Source organism: Aptenodytes forsteri, unplaced genomic scaffold (assembly GCF_000699145.1).
Source record: "Aptenodytes forsteri isolate BGI_AS27 unplaced genomic scaffold, ASM69914v1 Scaffold511, whole genome shotgun sequence".
In the NCBI taxonomy this organism is placed as follows: domain Eukaryota; kingdom Metazoa; phylum Chordata; class Aves; order Sphenisciformes; family Spheniscidae; genus Aptenodytes; species Aptenodytes forsteri.
In genome coordinates, this window is record NW_008794707.1 from 393,183 (window position 1) to 406,342 (window position 13,160).

A 13,160-nucleotide genomic window follows, 5' to 3' on the forward strand; every position below is an offset into this window, starting at 1 on the left:
GAAGCTGAAAAGTCCTTGACTTAGTGTAAGCACTACTTAGCAACAACTAAAACATCAGTGTGTTATCAACATTATTCTCATCCTAAATCCAGAACACAGCACTGTACCAGCTACTAGGAAGAAAATTAACTCTATCCCAGCCAAAACCAGGACACCGGCTCATGCCAGAGCCTGTTACACAGTTTCCTGTATTTTCTATATGAAGAAGAAAAAACATTATTCTGATTGCTCTTTCTCCTCTTACACATCACTTTGGTTGAAAACAACTTGGCTTGTTATTGCACTTGCAGGAAGTGTGCTACAGATTGTCTGGGATGATGGAATGCACACCTGCATTAGCAGCCAATCTACTTTTAAACTCATTAAAAGGGAAGTTGGTTTGCTTTGTTAACACAGTATTTTTCTAGCACAGACACATTTTTGTCAAACGTGTTAAGCCCAGGTTTGTTTTTACATTCAAATAGGGTTTATCTGCATGTAGCCTAAAAGAAGGGGAGGGCTAGGAGAATTCAACAGAATGTTGCTACAATTTTTAAGGGTAAAACAACACAGTTGATATCTATCACTCACCCATTAGACATATGTGAAATATTGCAAACACTTTACAGCCCTTAGAGCTGCTAAGACACTCATATCTGACTTGCCTGTTGCTAAAATTGTTCTCAAAGTATACACAGTCTGCTCAGCCCATCTTCTGCTAGCTAATGATGTGCTATCTTTACTCCTGGAAACTTTATACCCTTCACTCTGGTTACACCTGACAGGATACACATTGATAAAGGACAAGCCTATGTCTTAAAGGCATAGGCCAATTACTCTTTACCAGGAGCAAGGATGAAATGATGTTCTTTGAGTACTCCACAACTGTTTGACAGAGAAGGTTTCTTGCACCTTTCTCAGGAAAGGTGCTGACATCAAACATCCTATGGGCTGACATCAAACATTGATTTAAGTAGATACAGCAGTAAATAGGCTTCCTAAAATTAAAACCGTTGCTGGCTATAAAGTTTTCCTTCTATTATTTTCTCAGAAATAAGAGCAAAGGGAATCTTTTACAGTTCACCTTTCTACTCTGGGATTACTAAAGCCTGCATGAAGCTATCCAACAGTAGCTTGGGCTTCTTTTCTATGGGTACGGTTGAGGCCTATGCTGGATTTTCTATCTTTGAGGAAATAATCTTTCTCTGACTTCTTTGCCCCTGCCCTCCTCTCTGCTCTCAGATCATGTTGGCAATTCTGGCTTTTGCACAATTAAAGCACTTAAGCAGTTTAAAGAACTTCAGTGCAGGATGTGCATGCATACATGTATAATACCACTTTCTCTGCTTTCAGTAGAGGACGCAGAAAAAGTGAAAACACATCTAATTTAGCACACAATCTGTACAGAGAAGATTTTGCTGTACCTCAGTGTCCCCCATATTTAAGTCACCAACCTTCTGGAAGGAAACCCTGACAGACCCAGCAGGATTCTTCATAACCTTGCCAATTTATATTAGTGCAAGGTAGGTGCAAACCATTCCTGTGTTCACAGTTCTCTGCAGGTTTACCCTAGCAATACCATTTTGTTTCCACTGTGCATTCCCTGAAGCCTTACTCTGGGCTCTAACAGCATCCCCATCACACTAGGTCTGATGCATTAGAGCTTTTCCTAACGTATACAAAACTTCCTCAGAAGTACTTCATACTGCCACATATCAGGAAACTACAGAGAGGAGAGGAAACTATTCTAAACTAAGCCCCCACAGCTATCCTTGATGCCAACAGGTTCTGCCCTGATTTTACACTAATTACCATTAAAATCTTTGCAGAATTTTGGGCAAGAAGTAGAGCCCAGAATCTGCTTTTGATCCTGCTTTATCAAGATCTGCTAAATGTCAGAAGAACCAGAATAGCATTAGAGAGACACCTTATAAAAGTGCACAAGTTTTAATGGTAATTCTTACACTTGATTGTTGCTGGGTCTTGCACCTCTGACCTTCCTAACAAACAAAATTTCCTAATGCTGTTTCCCTCTTTCTCCTGTGTCCTAGACCACTTTTGTCATGATACCAAGAGTCCAGATTTCAGTATTGGGTTTGCTAACAGCCGCTGCAGCAATCAGCAAGACCCAGTCTGCTTTAAGCAGGTTCTGCTGTTTTGAACAAAGTAGGCATGGACAGACCACATAGTATTTATCTTGTGAAGGCTATCTGGACTTCTTCTCTGATATGCATTTGTACAATACAGGGTCCATTAGGCACCAAAAGAGTTTAGCTAAATTCCAGTATTTTGTGGGATCAGTCTGTGCCCTGAATGCAATTTTAAGTACTCTAGCCTCAGAGAATCTCCTTAGTGTTAAGTACAATTGAAACTGTCTTTGGTCATTTCCTAAATCCTTTCTTTCCTCTCTGTTATGGGTGATATGGCTACATGTAATCTTGTAATGAGCCAGAAGGCTCTTCATTGAAAGCACAAAGGATTCTTGAATGATAACAGAGATGGAGGATTTCTTACACAAAAGGAAGCATCTGTCCTAGCTGGAAAAGGAAAGCTGACTACGGAAAGCCCCCTTTTGTTTAATTAGTAAATGGCCATAGTGTCTAATTCAATTATTTGTGGTACACTGATATAGTAAGAGACTACCAGTGAACTGAGTTTATCAACAGTAAAAATAAGAAAAAAACAACTGTTAAATAGCAGAAGCTGATGTTTGTGTAGAAAGATTTTAAGTCCAGCACACACTTGTCTTCAACAGTAATCCAACATATTTCATTGTTTTCCAAAGGCCAACTCCTATGTGTCCTGTGGCCTGAGCACTTGTTCCCTAGGCAGTTTCCCTAGATGACTGATAAGTATTATTACAAGTTGTTTACGCTGCGTTTTATGTCACTTGAAGAGGAAAGGCACTAGAAATCAAAGTTATTCATCTAGGCACAAGATAAGTGTGTAACCAAAAAGCTGCTGCAGCTCATCTCAAAGTGCTTCAAATATCTTCTGGACTAAAAGCCTATTCGTTAGACTGTATATAGCCAATAGAAATTAGTCCATGATCACCCGTTCTTCTACATATCAGCTATCCCTCTATACCAGCCCTCTCTGCTGGTACTACATTTGGGTCACTGCCCCCAAAGATTGAAAATCATTCTACAGCAGCAAATTGATTGCAATGACTACTTTGTGGCATAACCTCACCCTCTCTGTATAAACCAGTCCTCTGCCACCCATTTCAATATCCCTGGTAATATCTACTTGGTTTTTATCTCTTCTTGTTTCTAGTTCTATATTTAACAGAAAGAAGTGTTATTGTCATTAAGACTGTATAAGATGGACACTGTCTAATTAAAAAGGGAAGTCCCTTACTTCATTTATGTGTACGTTAAAGATCACATTTCAACTGCCTTTGCTCTTACCTTGGAATATAAAAGGTTGATCCTCCACACTTCCCAATGAGAAGTTTTTCTGCTTAGAAGAGAGTCTAAGAACAAAATTATTCACAGGTTTTCTACAAAGTCACTGGACTAGCATGTTACAGTCTAGACCCACTTACTTCTACTAGAAATAATAGCTCTTCAGACCAATATTCTGTATAGTAATGCCCCAGGCTGTTAATAAGCATCACCAAAAAGAAAGCTCACCTTCATGCTGAATCCTGAACCACGTTTTTCCTCTTTATTAATTAGCTTTTCCAAGTTAACCAAGGTCAGTACATCTCTTTTTTGTCTCTCACTTGCCTGCCCCTTTAATCTCCTTATGTTTCATTTCTTTTCTGAGCTGCCACCTCTCACACACTGACAGAGACATACAGTTTATATGACTTTTTTTTAAAGGCCTCAGCCCCCTAATGAATTGTCTTGGGTTTTTTTCTTTGTCTGTTGGGTTTTTTTTTTTCCCCTGTCACTTCTACAGAGGAAGAGATTATTTCATTCTCTTGGTTGCATAGATGTGTATGGGAAGGAAAGACCTGGCTCTATGAGTGACCAAAATTAGAAGTACATAAAGCTCAGCAATAATCTCTTTCCCCAAATGCAAAGGAATTTATTAGATGGGACTTTACCATGTCTCTCAATTGAGTGCCTATTTACTCCTTATTCAGGGCTTAGTCAAAATTCAGGGCTTGAGAAAAATCCAGTGAGAGAAAGTTCAGAACATATTCCCAGAACAAAATATTTCAGTTCAGATATGCTAAAATGAAGGTCTTTGGTTACCTCAGGCCCACATATTTTTATCTGCATAAGGCACACTAACATGATTCACTCTTCCTGTCACAAGACCTAATATGACCTTTAGCCCAACCTATTAAGAAGAATGGGAAACCATCTGGGTACCCAAATTACCACTACTACAACAAGACAACAACATACCACATTGCGACAGTTTGATAATTCAGCCAAGGTAGTTCTGATCCGAGTTTAGTCTGAAGTGATTAGATTTCCATAGGAGGAAAAGAAAGCATGCCTCAACATTTCTGTCTACACATTCCTTCCTCACACAGACTTTCCAGGCAGTTTAAACATCTGCTATAAAATCAGATTCACAAAACTACCCCGATTTTCTTAAAGGCCCTTCATCCCTGGGCCATATCTCTATGACAAAAGAAATGAAACATCCTAGAATTCTGGGAACCCTAGGTTTTAGTTTAATTGTGACTTACAACATTATTAATGTAATGTTATGCTTTTCTCTTTGAATCATCAGTTGTCCAACACAAATAAAGCAATACATATGTGCCCTTCATGCGCTCTTTGCATAAAATATATGCAAGAAAAATCCCGGGAGGTCTACCAAATGCAAATATGCAAAACCAAAACAAACATGTCATCACTCCTTGCCAGGAGACATGCTTGTAACACCACTCCTCAGCACAGATCCTCACTGAGAAGTTAAATTAGCAGTAGATTTACAATTTCTACTCTTCAGATTCCTGACTAGGGGCCACATGAATTATGATGAAGGTCGAAATGTAGTGGATCTTCATACTGAAGCAAAAAAAAATTACAGCTGCTGATTTTGCTCAATCTTGCTAAAAAATATATATATCAAATATATACATTATATATATTATTTACAACCATATATATATATATAAAAATATATGGTTGCAACCATATATATGGTTGCACATAAAATCTAGGAAATATTTTCCCCTCAAAAGCAAAATCTATAAGCAATTAAAAATAAAGTTATAGTGGAAAAGTTTTAGCAGCCTTAAGAGTTACTGTCACTATTGTCAGGATTAATATTAGCATTCCTAAACCCAAAAATGGTTATGTTAAAAAAGATAATGTTAGAAGTTGTTACACCAGATTAAATCAGAAAAGACATAAAAATTAATGTTAATATTTTAAAAGTATACCAATAAGCATGTTTATCATCTGTAACAAACCAAGCCAAACAGGAGAACTCAAATTATATGTAATACAATAAACAATGTCACATGTCCACATCTTCCAACATCTTCTTTTTTTTTCCTTCTTTAATGCAGGAATGCTATGGGCTCTACAGGTTCTCAAAGAGCTTTTGAAACTCTGCACATGCAAAGTAAAATGTCATAGGAATTTTTTCATAGAAGCGCGAGATGGAAAGCAGCACATAATAGAGCTGTATTGAAGTTGTATTTGACTGGACAGGAAAGTTGGAAACTCATTTGCAAGAAAATTAGACAACACAAAACCGCAATCTTTCTTACATTCAAACTTCCTCACCTCTCTCCTACAATTTACTTGACCCTGACTTTTTGCAGGCAGTTCCTTTCACACATACCTCTTAGAGAAGCAAAATAAAGACTCCATAAGCAACATAAGAAGGAGAGGGCACTGAAAACTGAAAACTGAGTTAATGTTAATATTTTAAAAGTATACCAATAAGCATGTTTATCATCTGTAACAAACCAAGCCAAACAGGAGAACTCAAATTATATGTAATACAATAAACAATGTCACATGTCCACATCTTCCAACATCTTTTTTTTTTTTTCCCTGGGCAAATCTGTCATTGTGGAGGAATATTAAAGTAGTATATGTTAGAAAAGATTCTTTAATGCAGGAATGCTATGGGCTCTACAGGTTCTCAAAGAGCTTTTGAAACTCTGCACATGCAAAGTAAAATGTCATAGGAATTTTTTCATAGAAGCGCGAGATGGAAAGCAGCACATAATAGAGCTGTATTGAAGTTGTATTTGACTGGACAGGAAAGTTGGAAACTCATTTGCAAGAAAATTAGACAACACAAAACCGCAATCTTTCTTACATTCAAACTTCCTCACCTCTCCTACAATTTGTACTTGACCCTGACTTTTTGCAGGCAGTTCCTTTCACACATACCTCTTAGAGAGAGCTGAAGCAAAATAAAGACTCCATAAGCAACATAAGAAGGAGAGGGCACTGAAAACACGCTACTGAGTTACGTAATGGTAACCCGGGTCCTTCAAGTCTATCTCCGTGCAGCAGTTGTGGAGAAAAGAACAAATGGGATGCAACGAAAAACAAAACTTTGGTTTCTCCACTACTTGCCAGAAAGACAACAGAAGAACCTAAGTTACCCGTTCTATTTCATGGTTACTATGCTGGATTATATGTTTTCTTGTATAAAATGCTGCATCCGTTCTATGTTACTTAGTAGATTTAACCCATAGACTAGTTATGAACTTAAAAACAAAACAAAAATCCCAACAGCAATTAGGATTTTGAAATTAAATATATACTAATAAATTTACTATGCTTTACCTGGTGTAAGTCCAGCAACTTGAAATTCATATGGAAAATTGGGTTAAACATAAACAATCAGAGTTTAAAAAAAAAACAGAATTCAATGTTTCTATTCACTGTTTGCTTTTGTCCATCTCCTTATGTCCAGCAGCCCAACCTACAGGTTGTGAGTTTGGCTCTTTTAAATATGAAATGCTTCTCTTACTTCCCTTCAATGTAGAAGGGGAAAAAACTTCCAAAGAGGAACCTTTACAATAGAAACATTCACACTTTAAATGCCTTTTTCTCAATGTAGTGTGAATGGTGCTGTGAAAATGGACCTTAACATAAAGCTTAAAGTGGAATTTGGCCAGAACATCACCTGCCCCCGTGCCTCTCATTTGCCAGTCACCCATGGCTTTAGCATGCGTTCCATAGTAATACACAGGCTCCAGCCCAGTGGTATGAAGAAAATGTGTATCACAGGTAAGTGAAGGAAAGATAATTAATAACCAGACATTTCTTGTCTGTTGCCATTTTCAACAAGCAAATATTCAGCCTTTTCACATCACCCCTGTGTGAGGTGCTACTGGGGCAGGAAAGCTTATTCCCAAAATCCTTTGCTAGAAGAGGATGTAGGGCACTGCAGTGGTGAGAAAGGTCTTACAGAAGCACTGCAACTGTATTACCCTGGAGCGATGCAAAGTCTGTTTTCCTCTGCAGCCAGTCGTCTTCCCTTTTGTCTCTTCTGGCACAGGCTGCGAGACACCATTGTACTACACAAGAGAGCAGCAGCAGCAGCAGCTCACCTGCGCTTCCTCTTCCCTTTCCATTCACTTAGAAGCAGGCACAATGGGGCTTTTAAAATTAACTTTCTTACTAGGGCATGATCCTGAAACCATGACTAATGCCCAGTGAGACTTATTCACCTGAGTAGTTTTAGTTTACGACGTGGTATTTGAAGCAGGAAAAGTGACATGTCTGGCTAGCAAGGGCTGCGGCATTCCTATAGGTCTGAAGGAAGATGGGCATCTGGTTTGGTCCTACACTGTCCGGAAGCTTTAGAAGAAGGGCTGTCTCACAGTGCATGTGTATTTAATTCTCCCTGCTCCTTGCTAGAGATTTTCAACCTTAATCTCCCTACAGCCTGAATTAACATTTTTATTTTACTGCAACTAGTCATAAAAAGGAGGGGGAAGGTATATTTATCTTTTTTAATGGCTGAATTTGCTGTACCTATGCCAAGCAACCTGTAACCAAAGAGAAGTATGAAATGGGGGATAAAGACTTAAAATGAGAGATTAATAAATAAGTAAGAAAGTAAAAAAGCAAACAATACGAACAACTTGAATGAATGCCACCTTTGTTCTTTGTAAATGCATGTGAATGTCCTAACTCCAGTTTCACAACTTCTCATACTAACGTAAAAGGGGTGTACACAAGGAAAACAGAAAGAGGGATATTTTAATGGGAGCTATTAACTTCTAAAGATAAGGACAGGACCTCATGAAGAAGGACACTTTCTCTTACTTGACTTTAATATACAAGGAAAAAAAACTCCCCAAAAGCAAACTTTTCCACGGGTACACTCAAACCTCAAATCTTTGAGGGGCACAAAGCTTGTACTATTGTGCAATTATAAGTGCTGGAGTGAATAAAATGTTATTTATGATGGAGTACCTTTGGTTTAGATCCTGTTTTAATAAAGTTTCAGGAGGTGCATCTGTGACTGGCACTCAGGATAAAGGTTAGCAGACAGCAAACACATGACCTTGCTGTCATCACTCTCTGCTTAGTTGCTGTTTTTTGTGGATTTCTCTCAATTGGTTACCGATGGAGAAATAGGTACAACCTTGATTCACACTTCAAAACAAACAACAGGAAGAACAAACATGGGGGGAAAAACAACTGCTGTTTCAGAAGAATTTGCTAGGGCCTGTAAAACCTCTGAGCTGATGCAAACTATTGCAAGCCTGAGTCTGCCCTAGTCCAGACCTGGTGAGCTCTAAGACTGTCATACTTTGCTCTTACAGACTTCCATGGGTTCGTTCAGAGGACGAAGAGAGGACAAGATGGATGGTTTTTACAAGGATGCTTTTGCTCTGTGATCTATGTTATATGCTTCTGCTCATGCTCGTAACACAGTTTCACCTCAGATTTCAAAGGAGCAAGCCACTACCTTGCAAGATCTTCCTTATGCTCAACCATTACAGACTGAGCTCAGCAGGTGGAGGCTCAAGCGCAGAACTGCTTGGGCTGTGTGATATGTGCAGCTTCCTAGTGCTGGGTCATGTACACAAGAGACGGTGTCATGATCTCATGGGCTTGTCTGAGATGGTAATGCTAAACGTTTTAAAGAAAGAGCCTGTCTGGTGACAGACAGCTCTGACCCAAAGTGTCTTAAAGCTCACTCAGCTATCACTGGATGCATGCCCCTTGAGCAGATGCCTCAGAAGCCCTTTTCCCCAGCCAATAAAAAGGCTACAGACAGAAAAAGTAACTGGATATCACAACAATCAGAATTTATGATTGTCATAAAAACTGCTTGGGACTTGGGGCAGTTGGTATAATTTAAATAGGAGTATAATAGATTCAAATTACACCTTCCTGGGCTAGTATTGTGGTCCTGCACTCTAAGGCACATCATGCTTCTGCATGACCCAGTCAGTGGTTGATTTCTCTGAGTCAGCTGCATGATAATTATGATATTATATTTTAATGAAAAATCCAAAGCTAAAGTTACACAAGGTGAGTTATTTGCAAGCAGTAGCTTCTCCAAAGTAAGCAGAAAGGGACTTGAATGAAGGCCCCTATTATTCCATGCCAGCCAACCAAGACGACCAGGTGCAGAAGGCAGCACACCATGCATCCTCCTACATGTGTGAGCAGAGCATGTTACCCTTGGGTACATTCTCCAGAACTGCACAATCACTTAGAGCTGCAGGGCTCTAACATGAGTGACTTGCTAAAGGTTAGACAAGTTGAGACAGAACCCAGATCTCCTCTCTTCTTCTAAGACTCCATGCTTTTGAACCTGAACCAAAGCAGACTAAAGTTAATGGAGGATTCCTATTTCTTTTAGTGATTTTCAGAGAAAGTACTGAAACCTCAGGGCTGTCTGATAGGAGGATCTGGGCTCCTTGCTCTCTGAAAATCTTGAGCTGCATGCCAGGAAAGAAATTTACCTGAGTAGGAAGAAGGAGCTATCCCATTCTTGCTTTTGTAGATATAAATCTCATTCACTCATTGCTGGTTTTACGCACAACCTCTCCTCAGTTGCTCAAGCAGAACAATGCAGCCAGCAATAGATTTCGTTTTATATCTTGCTTGGAAAAAAAAAAAAAACAGATGCAAGCACATCTGGAGAGCATGTCACCCTCCCTCTGGACATAAAAGAATGACAGTGATGGTGGGAAGACTGCTCAGAGGCTTGGCTGTGCCCCACAGTACATTTTGTCACACTCAGCAATTGGGTTCTTTCTCAGCAAGCTACTGATGACAACTGTAATATCCTGGCATTTGTAATGAAAAACACAACACTTAAAGCTGAGGGTACACAGAACAGAGAAGCCTCCACCTAATTTCTTGCACTCATCTTAAATACTGTGTAACAATTGCATTCAATGTACATCTGTGCCTTAGCACTCCCTTACACGCAACAAAGAATAAGAATGTGGAAAAAAATCTGATTTCTTCATCCCCTTCTCATGTTATTGGCTTCATTACATAAAGCTCTGTCCAGAAAGGCAGACTAAATTGTTAAGAGCAGTGATTCTGTTTCTGTCTAATATGGAAGTTGTTCCCTGCAATCTCATAGATACTAATGCATTCTTTCCCTCCCTGCGACACCTCTTCCAAAGACTTACACTACACTCCTCAGCTCAGTTTTCTCTAGCTCAGTTATGAAGCTTTCAAGTAATAAAAAAAAAAATCATTCTGTATTGATATACTGTACAGGGGAGCTTCAAACCTTTTTTTCAGCAATTAGGGTCTGCAATGCCATCAAAGAATACTCCCATCTCCAAACTTTTGTTACTGGAGCATGGAATAATTGGCTATGCAAGTTCCTTTTGGGGATGCTGAGTGTAGATGTGTAATGTCTTGGGGGGAAAAAAGTTTCCATACAATACTGTCAAACAAATACCTAATTACTTCCTTAAGCAGAACACCCTCTGACTTTTGGGGAGTGTATAGCTTAGCTCCAAATGAAAGAACAGATTTATTTTTAAAGCATGCAATATTAGCGTGAGCTGAGCATGAGCTGAAATAAACACAGAACAATCAGTCCCCTTGTTTCAGGGAGCGCTCTTGCAAACAGAAGAAGAGGAGGTGCCCACATGATTTACTACCAGGCCACATACAGTGAAAGGATCCTGTTTAGTTTTACACCTGCAGTGTGCAGGTTATTCAAAACATTTGCCTTTAGAAATGTTTTTCATCACAGCTTTTTGCTGGTATGTTCTTTTTTTCTAGACTTCCCAGTCTGGGTTTGAAAAACAGACAGGATCTCTGCATTTGTTTATTTCTTTTTCATTGAAAAAATACAAAGTTCATGAGAATCTGAAAAAACTTATTATTAAAAATACATATAGTTGTCAGTTTGAAAGAGACATAAAAACAATCAGTCCAAGAAAAAGCTACGTTCTGTGTCCTACACAGACATATTTTAAAGGCAGAACTACAATGGCTATAGGAAAACACAGAGGAGTTGTTACATTTCTGATCATATCCTTTTCCCTTTAAGGTTAGTGGAAGCTTTACCCATAGGCCTAGCCTTTTTAAATTGAGCCAAGAAAAAAAAGCCAAAACCCCACAACTGATGAACCCTAGGAAAAAGTGTCAACCAGCCAGAAAGAAGTTGTGCGGCAGACTTGATAGAGACTGATCTTGGACCAGAAACATACACAGGAATTTTATGATACCTGGCAGCTATTTCAAAGGCCTAACTGAAGATAGTTCATTGTAGGCATCACCAAATGCCTTGCAGGAGACAAGACAGCTGCTGAAAGACAAAGATAAACACTTTTATCAGTGTTTTTCTTCTACCGTGAATTTGAATCAGGATATTAATTATAATGGCAACTATTAGGACAATTTGGCACTTCTAAGGGAAAACAGTGGAGTAAGCCATCTCAGCTTTATTGACACTAGTGGAGATAAGCTAGTTAATGATGAATACTAATTCATGAATGCTAGGTCACTAGCATTTTTTAGAGTTGTAACTCCTTTAGACTTGTCCTTGACTCTGTCATGGGTTCACTGTTACTTTGGTGACCTGCTGAACTTCTCTGTACCTCCTCCGTTCACCTGCCAGCACAGTAAATGTAACGCTGTCCACAACAGCGTTGTTAAGATGTAGAAACATGTTTGAAGGTGACTACAGAAATACAGCAGTTTTATTGCTGTTTTATTTCAGCTTCGATAAGGAAATCTGATTGAAGGGGCACAGGGGAAGCTGCTCCCTGGCAGAGGAGGCCAGCAGTGCACACACTGGGGGACAACGCCAGAGACCCATCAATGCAGTGACTCAAACTGGCTGATGCAGCACTGAACACTGTGAGACTCATGGCGGAGCCTTGAGGCTTCTGCCACTTTATGCTCATAGACAATCTCCTGAGCCTGGAAATCACACAAATAACTGCCTCAGAACAGAAACCTAGGAGAAAGACTCAGAGCTCAGCAACACAGTCTTTATCTTGGGCTGGTGGTAGCAGACAAGATACCTGTTTCAGTAGTCTTTACATAGCCCAGAGCTCTCCGGAGACTGTTTTCCAATGAAAGCAAACACTGACTATTACCGTATTCAAGGTCCTTGCATAGCATCCCTTAATGATTCTAGCTGTATAAACTAAAAGCCAGTGTGGGTTTTTTTACCTCCCCTTTCTCCCAGCAATCTTCCAGAGAGCAAACCAGTCTGTAGTGCATCTTTCTCATTTCAAGCACAGATATGATCTCTGCAAACTTGTATCCAAATCCTTTTATGCTATCCACCTTTTGCCTTGAGAGGGAAAACAGATTTTAAAGACCTGTATGGCAAATGCTAAGGCATCATTATATTCAGTTGAGAATTTCTGATGTTTCTTAAGAACAATTTTTCCCTGTTTTATGACCTCCTTCTGTCTCAACCCTGGATTTGACATTGACATCACTTCTAGGTAGCATTTATTTTGCAAAGTTAATATTAGGACTCAAATTCCTTCTATCTCAAAGATCATCAACATGGGAAGGTCATGCAAGGTAAGCTAGTGTGTGAGTGTCAATACACCCTTACTTTGCATAATTGCCTGTGTAGATATAAGCATTCTCCTCGAGAAGCTGGCGGCTCACGGCTTAGACAGGTGTACTCTGCGCTGGGTCAAAAACTGGCTGGACGGCCGGGCCCAGAGAGTTGTGGTGAATGGAGTTACATCCAGTTGGCGGCCGGTCACGAGCGGTGTTCCCCAGGGCTCAGTACTGGGGCCGGTCTTGTTTAATATCTTTATCGATGATCTGGATGAG